The following is a 13,471-nucleotide window of genomic DNA, read 5'->3' as shown; positions in this document are numbered from 1 at the left end:
AGATTTTCATTGGTTGAAGTTCAGGATCTGAGATCTCACCTGAATTAGTTTCTAGGAGTTTGCTTATAAATCTAAAAATCTGTGCTTTTACATTTCCCCTTTCTTTTAACCCAATTGGGATGCCACATCCCTGTGATTTTTTCCTTAATTCCCAAATTGCAATATTATGCACATCCAGAAAACTTGTATTTGAACAATTTCATTTGATCCTATGCAGTGAGACCTAATGCATTACATGGGAGGTTATAAATATTGAAACAGGACAGGGATGTGTTTGAATCCTGGGCAAGTATTAACCAGCTGAGTGATCTTGAGATCGCAGTATTTCATTTTTGTGCAAAATAATAATATTCAAAATAATCATGATTATGATAATACTTGCCTTATTTAGTTGTTGAGAGAATTCAATGATGTCACACATATATCAGACTTGGTGCAAAGGAGAGACAGTCAATAACTATGATTTCCCTATTCTTTATCTCTCTCTGTCATCACTAATACATGCAAAGAACAGCACTTGTAGAAATGAGGCATCTACCTTTACATAAAACTAAACATGTAACCTAAGAGATTTTTCATCAGGGTCATCTGCCTCATCATTGAACATGTGTTTTTTTTTTTTTTTTGGCATTTAGCCAACCTAGTAGACTTTGAGTTAACCTCATAAAATATTATTTTCTTTCATACAGGGACTTCATTTTTGAAAGCCACCTAATGGCAATTTAAAAAAAAATAAATCTTATTTTTTAGGTACCTGGGGGGAACTCACTATTAAAGTGAACCACATGGTTAATCCTTTTGTATAAAGTAAAGGAGGCTTTTGGAAATTGAATGATCCCTTGTAATTTATCATCTTATATTCAGGTACCATGTGTATCAAGTATTCAACACAACCTTACACTTCCGCAAAAAAAAAAAAAAAAAAATTGGCACGAAAGCCAGGGATGGTAGTATGTGGATGATATTCTTCCATTTTGTAGAATTTGTCTCTATGTTGTTATGAATTAATGTAGAAATGGGTTAGTACACATGTGACTTCTCCACAGCACAAACTCCTAAGACTTCACTTTTAGGAATACTCATAGAACCAAGGGAAAATGAGAAACAAGGCAGTATTTATTGAGTATCTGTATGTAAGCATTATGGTAAGCATTTTCACCAATATATCATAATTATTCATCACAGCGTTATGAAAAGCATTGTTCCCATTTCATTGGTCAGAAAAATTAGGCTCAAATAGGCTAAGTAATCTATGCAAGTATCAAAGCCAAGATTTGAAATCAGGTCTTCCTGATGCCAAATCCCTTCTCAATTCCAGTAAAGTAATTCCTTCTTGAGAACAACACACTAAGTGAGGCAGGAAGTAAAAAATTTAAGATTTGTGTGGCCATTTACCTTAATTTGAGGGTACTTAAAAATATCTTATCATGCATTATCATGGGACCTCATTTTTTATTTGGGTATGGAACATGGGCCTAAACCTCAGCTGAGGCAAGTTTCAGTGGGGTTTTGAAGGAGTTAATACTTCCCCTTTTTTGATAGAAGATGAAACATGGACTGAAGCTAGAAGCCACAAAGTGGAGTATTTATTAAATACACTTATTTCCCTTTCATCTGTTGGCCAATGTTCCCAACCATAATCTAATTTCCTCTAAAACTTTCCATGGAGCAGAATGGTGGTTCCAAATCCTGAAACACTGAAGGAACCATTTAATGACTAGTGGTGAGTTTCTATGAACTCATCCCAGAATTGGTAATGAGAGATTGGAGAGGACACATGGGTAGGCTCCAAGTCTCTTCAAAATGGTCCTGCTAGTTGCAATTAAGAACTTTCTGGGGGTATTTGGAAGTTCTAGATGACCTTTAAGGGAGCCTATTTAAGTTCAGTTTGACAACAGGGTGCTATTAAGGCCAATGGTCTGAGCTCTCTGTTCCATTCCAGTGCTCCTAGACTATATTCCTCACTCTGGACAGCCACTTAGCAAATAAATGATGTATACTGTAAATAGGCAAAACGAAACAAAATAATGGAGATGGCATAGTGTGTACCATTAACTCTGTTTACTCATTCAACATGAATTTGCTAAGAGCTTATTTGGTACTAAGCTCTACAGATACAACTTGAGCATGGATTGCCACTGAGTAAATCGTAGACTAAGGGGGAATACATAAATAATTATGAAATGTTATGATGAGTACCATGGTAAAGGTAGGTATAAATCACATGTGTAAGACTAACAGAGGAAGAGTGCTGATTAATAACAAGTGGAGTTTAAGTATAATGAGTATCATAATGGTAATTATAACTATCACCATTCATTGATCTCTCTTTTTTTTTAAAGGTTTTATTTATTTATTCAACAGAGAGAGAGATAGCAAGAGCAAGAACACAACCAGGGGGAGTGGCAGAGGGAGAAGCAGGCTCTATTCGGGGCTCGATCCCAGGACCCTGGGATCATGACCTAAGCCAAAGGCAGACGCTTAATCATCTGAGCCACCCAGGTGCCCCACCATTCATTGATCTCTTTGTGCTAATCCCAGTACTAACACCTGTCCCTGAATTATTCTATTCAACCCAAAAACCTTGAGATACTGGTAATTATGATGATAATGGTAAGGAAAATAATATGATAAAATATGTAATAGTAAATGATAATTTCAAGACACTATGTTGAGTCTTTAAGATATTTTATTGGATCATGTCTGCAAACTCTGGGGTCAGTACTGTATCACCATTTTGGAGAGGTACAATCTGATGCTAAGGCAGTCTCCAAAAATTCCCCAAGAACATACAATGATTAAGTAGAAATTTCAAAACCTAGGCTAACTGACTCCACAGTTCATATTCCCAAACATACTAAGCCAGACTATTTTCTGAGAAGAGTAAACATAACAGGGTACCAGGTAGATAGAAAAGGAAAAGGAGTATTTTCAGGAAGAGGAAATTGTATGAAAAAAAGCATACAGATATTTTAAATAATATATCAGATAGGTCACTTTGTGAAAATGTATTGCACAAGAAGGAAAACAGGTGATAAAGCCCAAATAATAGATTAGTGTCAAATTATAAAAGAGTTTGCCTTTACATTTTATCTTATAGGCTAGGGATCCAAGGATAGGTTTCTAAGCAAGGAGAAAAAAAGATTCATTTCTGTGATTTTAAAGAAAACTGCAGGTGCAACAAAATATAAATAAAACTACTTGGTATGAGTGGGAAACTCAAACTCTGCTGGGATTATGCAGAGTTTTTGAAAATTTGATTTGAAAAGAATTGCCCTTTATCTCTGAAAACCCACATGGTTCACAAATACAGGCAAATAGCTTCTATAACACAACATTCTCTGGGATTCTTTATCTCTATGGTTTGAATTCCTTCCCATGTTGGTTAGTATTGACAGATAGCTCGAGGCCAAAAACATACTGTACTGAGTGGTGTCAATGTGAAATTGATGAAAATTAGTTGAGGTATCAGTCTTTGACAAATGTTTGAGTAGAAAATCTAGCCTTTGAACCCTAGGTAAATCCATATTCCCATGTCCCACTTCCATAGAAGAGATTAGTGAAATAGCATAAAACTTCTCTCTCTGGAATGGTGCCTTCGGAACATTCTAAATTTATTATTTCATTCCTCTATACCTACCATTATTATTATTTTTTTAAAGATTTTATTTATTTATTTGACAGAGAGAGACACAGCAAGGGAAGGAACACAAGCAAGGGGAGTGGGAGATGGAGAAGCAGACTTCGTGCGGAGCAGGGAGCCCAATGCGGGGCTCGATCCCAGGACCCTGGGATCATGACCTGAGCCAAAGGCAGACGCTTAACAACTGAGCCACCCAGGCGCCTCTCTACCATTATTATTTTTTATTCCAACTCTGCACTTCCAGCTTTCAAAAGAATTATCCAATGCCCAGAAACTCATCTAATATTATTTTCAACTTGTAAAGAAGGACTAAATTTCCAGAACTATAGACTCCTAAAGTTGGCTTCTTCTGAATAGAAAGATGAAAATCAACCTTCCTTTCTTCCTTCCTTATTCTCTCTTCCTTTTCATCCCTCTTTCCTTCCTTCCTTGCTTCCTTCCTACTTTTATATTTTCTCTCCCTCTCCTGACCTCCTTTCATCCTCCTTTCTTTTCCTATTTGCTATATTATTTTTTTTCACCTTGGTTTTCCTAACTCATGTTTTGATCACTGAAACTATGCCATTCTCCTGGGAACCAGGAATCCAGAAACAAGCAAAATCCACTCCCTGCCTCCCTGGTGTTCATGATCTAGTGAGAAAAAGAAATAAAGAACCATAAAATTATAGTACAATGTTGTAGGTGTTGTGATGAAGATGTGCACTATGGGATTACAAAGGTGGGGCACATGGTCCAGGTTCAGAGTCAGTGAAGTCTCCTTGAAAGTGGTGACCAGACAAGAGTTTTAAGGTAATATTTATACTCAGAGAATCAATACTGCAAAGCTGTGAAAGGTGACATCCTACATCAGTAGGATGTATTGGGGGTCTGCTGAAGTGTTAGAGAGGCAGGAACTAAGGGTGCTTGTGGAGGATCTGGGCAGAGCAGATGCTCATTTCCTGTGAAGTGAGAGTCTTTCCAAAGTTTCCTCTTGAGAGCACAGGTCATGTCAGTATTTCCAATGCAAGTCATGCATGTGCCTCCAAGTTGCAGATGACTGTGGCTTGTTGAGCTAGGAGCTCAGCTGACTTCCCCTCAATGGCTGCTGTGACAGGTTGATCTAGTGTTGTCTTGTCCTTTCCATCTTAGTGTAGAATGAAAGTAGGTCACAACTTAAACAGACACAGACTCAGAGGAAAAAGAACTTCCATGTTCAGAGCATTTAATTGTGACAAAACTGTGCTCTGGGCTTTTTTTATATACACAGTCCCACTTCATCTTGGGCATACTCCTTTGTATATGGAAACAGCCCTAAAAGAAATTAACTGGGCTGAAGAGAAATCTGGTCGTTGGCCTCAAAAAACAACAACACAAAAAACCCCCACTGTTTCTGATTGGTTCTGGTCTTACCCTTAACTGGTGGTCTTTTTGGGTTCTTGGACCTGATTCCAATGTGTGCATGTGGAGGTTTCCCCACACCAACAAGCAATTCTTGGACATTAGCAGAGTGCCAGAGAATTCAACTCAACCCAACTCAGCTCTGACACTTTCTACCCACAGGCAGCATCAGATTTCATGGGTAAGGGCTCAGTCCCACAAGATTGCCTTCTACTTCAGAGCCACTGTGAGTCCGGGTTGTGCTTGTGACCGACCAGCTAGAAATTGGAGGTTCCAACAAACTCCTCCAACTCAAGATGCCAATTGCAAGTCCAGGTTGGTACCTGTACTTCTGACCAACTGGCTATAAATCAGAGATTCCCATGACCCCCTCCTTGGGTTCAATTAATTTGCTAGAATGGCTCACAGAACTCAGGAAACCCATTTACTCACTAGATTACTGATTTATTATAAAGGATATTAAAGCATAAGAATCCACAACCAGTTGAAGAGATATATAGGGGTAAGTCCCAAACAAAGGAGGCTGTCCTTGTAGAGCTTGGAGCCTGGTATGTGGAATGTGGAAGTGTTCTGTTTCTCCAACCTGAAAGCTCTCTAAAGCTCCTCCTTTTGGGTTTTTATGGAGGCTTTGTTATGTAAGTTTGATTGATTAACTCATTGGCCATTGGTGATTGATTCAACGGCTATCCCCTCTCCCCTTCCTGGAAATCAGGGGATGGAACTAGAAGTTCCAACCTTCTATATTGGTGGTTGGTTCCCTTGGCAACCAGCTTCCATTCACAAGTGCTTTCTAAAAGTCCCCTAATTAACATAAACTCAGTTGTGGTGGAATGAGGCTCCTTATGAATAACAAGACACCCATTTCACCTTTATGGCTGGGAAGCATTTTAGGAACTGAGGACAAGAGACCAAATAAAATAAAGGATGCTCCCATTGCTCTTATCCCTCAAGAAATTCTGAGACTTTTGGGACCTGTGAGGCAAGAACTGTGGACTAAGACCAAATATATATGAGAAATATCTGAATGATCAATTAGATGTATTTCTTAAAAATCACAATATCACATAGGGGCACTGTATAGGTGAGAACAGTTCTAAATATGACTGCATTAAGCAGTTTTCTGTGATTTAGGAGTTGCTTAAGGCAGCTACAGGGAAACCTGGAAAGGGACAGATCTTGTGGTCCGCTTAGGAAATCTGAGAACTTTTGTCTTTTTTGCACTCTTTTGACAGGCTGGCAGACATCCTTCCCTTGGCATTGGCATACCTTGAGGTTTTATCTGGTACAAACTGAATGTACAAATCTCCTAAACTGGAGTCTGAGGTTTAAGACAAAGAACTTTATTATTCCTCTTGCCTTGTGCTTTTAGGTTGAAATGACATGTATATCAAAACATATGAGGCCCTAGGAGGTGAACTCAGCATTCTTAAATGAATACAATATACTGAGGACAGAAAAGAGCTCTTTGAAACAAAGTAAAGAGAGGGGGAATCATGGGCCTTAGTTCCAGGTATCTCTTGGCTCGAATTCTGGGTCCTCACAGTTGTGATACTCTGAGTGGTGGGTTCTGGAGGTGGACTGGGGCCAGGGCTGAGAGCTGAGGGCTGAGGGGCTGAGTATTATGGAAACTGGAGTTAGAAGAACAGTGTTCAGCAATGGGATGTAGGTAATGGTTCTGAGTATAATTCCAAATATAGCCTTCAGAGATAAAATCACAAGACAACAAAGATATTCAAGCCAAAGCATCAGTCTGAAGGGTATTGGAAGAGATCTGAATTTAATTATGAAGTCAGTGGGACTGAAACTCTGGCCCAGAGCAGGAGTATGTAGAAAAGGGAATGGGAGAAAGAGATAAGAAATTTCATGATCTTAGGAATGGAGCCACAGGGGTTTTTCATAAGGACATTGAAACAGTTTACAAAACACTGTGTAAATTTACATAAGTCAGCTAACTTCTCTGAGCTTTAATTTTCCTTATTTGTAAAATGTGAATCATAATACTGCCTTCCAGGATGGTTGTATAGGTATATGGAATATATTATATTTATATATAAAGAATATATATATGTGTGTATGTGTGTGTGTGTGTGTAGCAAAGAAGATATAGCTAAATTCATCATACTGATTCTCCTTCTTGTTTTCCAAATAAAAAAGATTAATTGAATCTAATCCACATTAATTTAAAACTTAGTTTGATCAAATAATTTAAATAGCTTTTGGTATTTTTTCAGTCTCTCTATGATATTTACTGTCCTTTAGTTTCCCCCATTTCCCTCCACATTCCTCTCTTATTTGAGTTCATAAGGGAAAACCTAATGGCTTTGAAGGAATGGATTCTCCTGGTTTCATAGCACTTTTTAGTAGTGTCTGGACTAGTATCCACTGAGGTAGAATTCGTCTATTATGTTTTGGGGGCTTCTAGTAGGTATTCTGCTTATTCCTGGCTTATTCTTATGTCTAATGATCTCATTCTTTTTTTTTTTTTAATTTTATTTATTTATTTGACAGAGAGAGAGCACAAGCAGGCAGAGCGGCAGGCAAAGAGAGAGGGAGAAGCAGGCTCCCTGCTGAGCAGGAAGCCTGACATGGGGCTTGATCCCAGGACCCTGGGATCATGACCTGAGCCAAAGGCAGACGTTTAACCAACTCAGCCACCCAGGCACCCCTAACAATCTCTTTCTTGACACATATCTATCCCCTCTGCTGACTCAGCTTCTCCTTAGCTTTTACTGGTACAAATACTCCCCTGACAGTCTCTCATGGCTTTCATTTAGATCATGATTTACACTATTTACTCTACAATCTCTGCTTTAGGGGCATCTTATTTTGAATCCCTGTATCATGACCAGTCTATTGACTTTCACTTCAGTGTTCATACCGCATAGAAAAGAGAGGAATTGGACAGTGCACCCTAGATAATCTTTCATCCTACAGAGCAAGGACTTTGGGACACCCATACACTCATTCCTCTTTCTCACCCCCTCTCTCTCCTCTTTTCCCACTAACCTTTGGTCTAGAAGGAGAAGGATTTCCCTTTCTTCTCTGATCTAAATAGAATGTCTTCTTATAGCATATTCTCATTTCTTCCCCAGTTCCCCTAACCCCCATTTTTTTTGATCTGGAAGAAAATGTCTTACTATCAGGGAACTCACTTAAATTTGGAATTAGTTAAAAATATACGAGTACTTCTGAAAGAGTAATGGGGTCGAGAATTACTCTCCTATCATAAATAACTAGAATACTGGACAAATGTAGAAAACAACAACTTTTAGACATTCAATGCAGAACTGTGGTTCCTGCAAGAAGGGAACCAGATGAGGTAAGCCCTGAAATCATCTAGGCTTTCTGCCTGGAGGAAATTTCCAGAATGTCTCATAGGGAGGGGCAACCCAGAGAGCAAGAGTGGTCTTGCTGAGTAGATAAGACAGAGACTGGAGTTTGGGGAGGCCAAAGTGGTTAAATTTTATAGGAAAGTGTTCCAGAGAGGAGGTAGCTAAGCTAAGAAAAAAGTACAGGAAAGCTGCAAAGGGGTCCCACGGAATCCTGGCCTGAATACCAACCTGTCTAGGCTTAGAGTAAAAGCTTCAAGTTTAGACAAAGAACAACTTCTGGGCAAAGAACTTACTGTGGAATTTCAAGCCAAATGATTCCTGAATACATCATTCGAGTTCCCACAAGCCATAGAGGAGGGGCCTTGTTGGATGCATGAGGCATTCATTAGAGATCCCAGAATTGTCACATCATAGGAGATAAGTTAAATTAACTCTAAAGTAAAGACTAGTCTAGAGTCATCCTAAAAGACTATAAAACAAACCTCAAAAGAATCAAATCAATCTGCAAGTAGCTTAACTACCTGCCATAAGAATATCTAGCACTCTTGAAAGGAACATAAAAAATACAGCAGTCAAAAATGTAAGAGTTTTGATACACTATACTAATAGAGAAAAGGCTAACTGGGACCCATAATCCAGTGAAAAATCAATTTATGGAAACAGATTCAGAGATGACAAAGATGATGAAATTAGCAGATAAAGCACATTAAACACATTTTCATAAATATGCATCATATGCTCAAGTATGGAAAAAAGCATAAATATAATGAGGAGAGAAATATAAGGCATAAAAGAAAACCAAATGGAATTTCTAGTAGTAAAACACGCATATCTAAAATTAAAGTTTCACAGAAGGGGATAAGCTGAAGATTAAAAACTGCTAAAAAAATTTTAGTTAGCATGAAGATATAACAACAGAAACTATTGAAAATGAAGTACAAAAAGAAAAAAAAGTGAAAAAAAAATGAACAGAACTCAAGTGACCTGCTGGATACACGTGATTGGAATCTAACAAAGGGACTTGAAGTAGCAAAGTCTGAAAAATTTCCAAGTTTGACAAAAACTACCAACCTATTGATCTAAGAAATTCAGCGAACCCCAAACAAGATAAACAGAAAAAAGTCACATAAAGGAATATCATAATCAAATTTATGAACATAAAGTATGAAGCAGGAAAAAAATGTATAGTGTGGACAGAACAAAGATAGAACTAACTACAAACATCCAATGAGAAAGTAGGCAAGCAATAAAAACTAGTGGAGTGCCATCTTAAGAAGGCTGAAAGAAAAGATAGTAACAGTATATTATTTTATACCCAGATAGACTATGCTTCAAAATGAAGGTGAAATGAAACAACTGTAGAGGAAAAAAAAAGTCAAGAATATTTGTTACTGGCAAACCTATACTATAATAATTGTTACAGGAAGTTCTTTAGACAGAAGGAAAATGAGCCCCATCTCTTAGTAGTCACACTTTGCATAATTTCCTCCCACATTGCATCAAGTTTGATCTGTATAACTAATAAAGTATGGTAGATGTGATTGTGTTTTTATGTCCCTCTGGAGATTAGGTTATAAAAGACAAATTTCTCTCCCTCCAACGCCAAACCCCAACAATCACTCTGTAGAAAGCCAAATTCCATGTTTTGAGAATACTCAGGTAGCTTATGAAAAGGCCCACATGGGGAGAGCTGAGATTTCAGCCAGTCTCAGTTGTGAATAAGCTGAGAATATGAATGAGCCTGGAAGTGAATTCTTTAGCCCCAGGTGACTTCATTCCTGGAAGACAGTTTGAATACAACTTCTTGAGAGATCTTGGCAGAACCATGTAAGTTACTCCTAGATTCCTAACTGACAGGAACTGTGAGATAGTAAATATTTGTTGCTTTAAGTTGCTAAGTTTTGGAGCAATTTGTTATGCAGCAATAGATAACTAATACACTTCCAAACTAATTCTAATACACCAGCATTTTGTGATTTAAAAAAAAGATTGGGTGCCTGGGTGGCTCAGTCGTTAAGCATCTGCCTTCAGCTCAGGTCATGATCCCAGGGTCCTGGGATCGAGTCCCACATCGGGCTCCCTGCTCAGCAGGAGGCCTGCTTCTCCCTCTCCCACTCCCCCTGCTTGTGTTCCTGCTCTTGCTCTTTCTCTCTCTGCCACACACAAAAAAAGATCAATATTCCTAATAAACAAATATGCAGAAATCTCTGAAAACTATTACCAAATTTAATAGAGCAATATATAAAAAGGATGATAGCCTGACCAAGTGATATTTACCCTAGAAATTCCATGTTTATTTTTTGATCAAAATAACACAGCAAAATTTACCATATTTACAGAGTAAACATAAAAAGAAACTCAAAAGATTAACTCAACTGATGTAGGATAAGGCTTTGAACAAACTCAACATATATTTTTGATAAAAAAAAAAACAACCTCAGAACACTAGAAATATGGGCGCTATCTCAACCAAATAAAAGCAATTTATAAGAAAAACCTATAGCTAACCTCATATTTAATGGGAAAAGACTGAATGCCTTTTTCATAAGATCAAGGACAAGGCAAGATTGTTTACTTTGATGACTTCTATTTTATAACTTCAACATTGTACTAGAAGTCCCATGCAATGAAATAAGGCAAGAAAAAAGTATAGAAGATTGTATTGTAAAATTTTAAACTTTATATTTTCCGGATGCTTCAACATCCCAACAAACAGGCTATGAGCACCCCACCCATGTGCCCAGTGCACTGGTGTGATAAGGTGGGTCCCTGTTACAGGGACCTTGCTCTCCCCCGTCTATGAGCTAGTGACATTCAAATGTACCAGTAAAACCTCCTTGTGCCTTTAGCTTTTGTCTTCCACAATGACCCTCAATAAAGGCACTTGCTCATGGGTCTTGATCCCCACCTGCTTGGTAGAGCCTGCTCCCTTCGAACTCCTTCTATATGGCCTCCTGAGTGATGAGTCAACCTCTCTCTTCTGGGATTTGTAAGTATAACAAATCCTTTAATTTCACATGTCTCTCTGTGTGGTGTTCTTCTGTGTCTGTAGCTGACTGAACATCAAAAAACCCCTTTTTAAGTAGCAGAATTATTTACAACACAAAGGTGAACTTATCAAAAAAAGAAGAAATTTATATTTATTTTTAGGCAACATACTTGAGTGCATAGACTATTTTAAGAAATCTGTAACAATTGGTACTAAAACTAAAAAGCAAATCTAGTAATGTTATAAGGTAACAAATAAATTGTACTTCTTTGTAACATCAATGAATAGTTAGAATTTGAAATTCAAAAATTATCATTTATGATAGGATCAAAACCACAAAATACTTAAGGATAAATGTAACCTAATATGTGCAAGACCTGTATACTAAAGTTAGAGAGCATTTTATATGAAAGGACACTAATTAGTAAATGGAGAGGAATGTTATGTTAATAATCAGATATCTTCATAAGATACCAATTCTCCTCAAATTGATCAATAGATTCAATTCAGTCTCAACCAATATCCCAGGGGTTTTTTTTTGTAGAATTTTACGTGAAAAATCTAAAATTTATATAAAAAATGGAAAGCCTAGAATGGCCTAAATAATGCTGAAAAAGAACAATGGTGATAGAGCTATCTTGCCTGATTTGAATACCTACTATCAAAAACATTAATTAATACAGTATATTATTGGCATGAAGAGAGGCACAGAGGTCAATGGAACAGAATTGAGCCCCCAAATAAACCCCAAATAAATAAATATGCCTATTAATTGCTTTTTCAAAAAAGTGCCAAGATAATTACTGAAGGAAAGAGTAGACGTTCAACAAAGGATCAAAAAGATATTCATATGGGAAACAATGAATGAACCCTCTTCTCACACATTATACAACAACTAACCAGAAATGGATCATACACCTGAATGTAGTAGCTCAAAGTATAAAATTTTTAGAAGAAAATACAGGAATAAAATTTCTGCTACATGAAGTAGGACACTTTTATTAGACCTAAGGGCACAAAAAGTTTGAAATACGAACAAATTTGATAAATCATACTTTATCTGATTTAAACACTTTGGCTCTTTAAAAGGTACTGTTGATCTAGCTCGCCGAGCTCCAGCCCAAGGAGAAGGGGGGTAAGTAAGGGAGTTTCTGTACCATTGCTTGTACAAAGCAGACTGCCCACAAATGGACCGGTGGTAAAGCACCGAGGAAGCAACTGGCTACAAAAGCCGCTCGCAAGAGTGCGCCCTCTACTGGGGGGGGTGAAGAAACCTCATCGTTACAGGCCTGGTACTGTGGCACTCCGTGAAATTAGACGTTATCAGAAGTCCAGCAAACTTCTGATCCGCAAACTTCCTTTCCAGCGTCTGGTGCGAGAAATTGCTCAGGACTTCAAAACAGATCTGCGCTTCCAGAGTGTGGCTGTTGGTGCTTTGCAGGAGGCAAGCGAGGCCTATCTGGTGGGCCTCTTTGAAGACACCAATCTGTGTGCTATCCATGCCAAACGTGTCACAATTATGCCAAAAGACATCCAGCTAGCGTGTCGCATACGTGGAGAACGTGCTTATCCACTATGATGGAAAACATTTCATTCTTTAAAAAAAAAAAAATTTCTCTTCTTCCTGTTATTGGTAGTTCTGAATGTTAGATATTTTTTTTCCATGGGGTCAAAAGGTACCTAAGTATATGATTGCAAGTGGAAAAATAGGGGACAGAAATCAGGTATTGGCAGGTTTTCCATTGTCATTTGTGTGTGAATTTTTAATATAAATGCGGGGACATAAAGCATTAATGCAAGTCAAAATGTTTCAGTGAACACGTTTCAGCAGTTCAACTTTATAACAATTATAAATAAACCTGTTAAATTTTTCTGGACAATGCCAGCATTTGGATTTTTTTAAAACAAGTAAATTTCTTATTGACGGCAACTAAATGGTGTTTGTAGCATTTTTATCATACAGTAGATCCATCCATTCGCTGTACTTTTCTGAGTTGTCCTACATGCAAGTACATGTTTTTAATGTTGTCTGTCTTCTGTGCTGTTCCTGTAAGTTTGCTATTAAAATACATTAAACTATAAAAAAAATAAATAAAAGGTACTGTTGAATAAAATGGAAAGGCAAGCTAT

General features: G+C 37.7%; 1 pseudogene; it reads left to right on the top strand.

The window, feature by feature from the left end:
- LOC112836685 (histone H3.3A-like) overlaps positions 1–13,221 on the top strand; it is a 38,078-nt pseudogene extending 24,857 nt beyond the window's left edge.
- Positions 13,222–13,471: the final 250 nt, after the last annotated feature.

This window comes from Callorhinus ursinus, unplaced genomic scaffold (genome assembly GCF_003265705.2).
Source record: "Callorhinus ursinus isolate GAN/ISIS: 27379988/994484 unplaced genomic scaffold, GSC_fseal_2.0 scaffold24, whole genome shotgun sequence".
NCBI lineage: Eukaryota > Metazoa > Chordata > Mammalia > Carnivora > Otariidae > Callorhinus > Callorhinus ursinus.
This window is presented reverse-complemented; position numbering and strand designations above follow the sequence as displayed.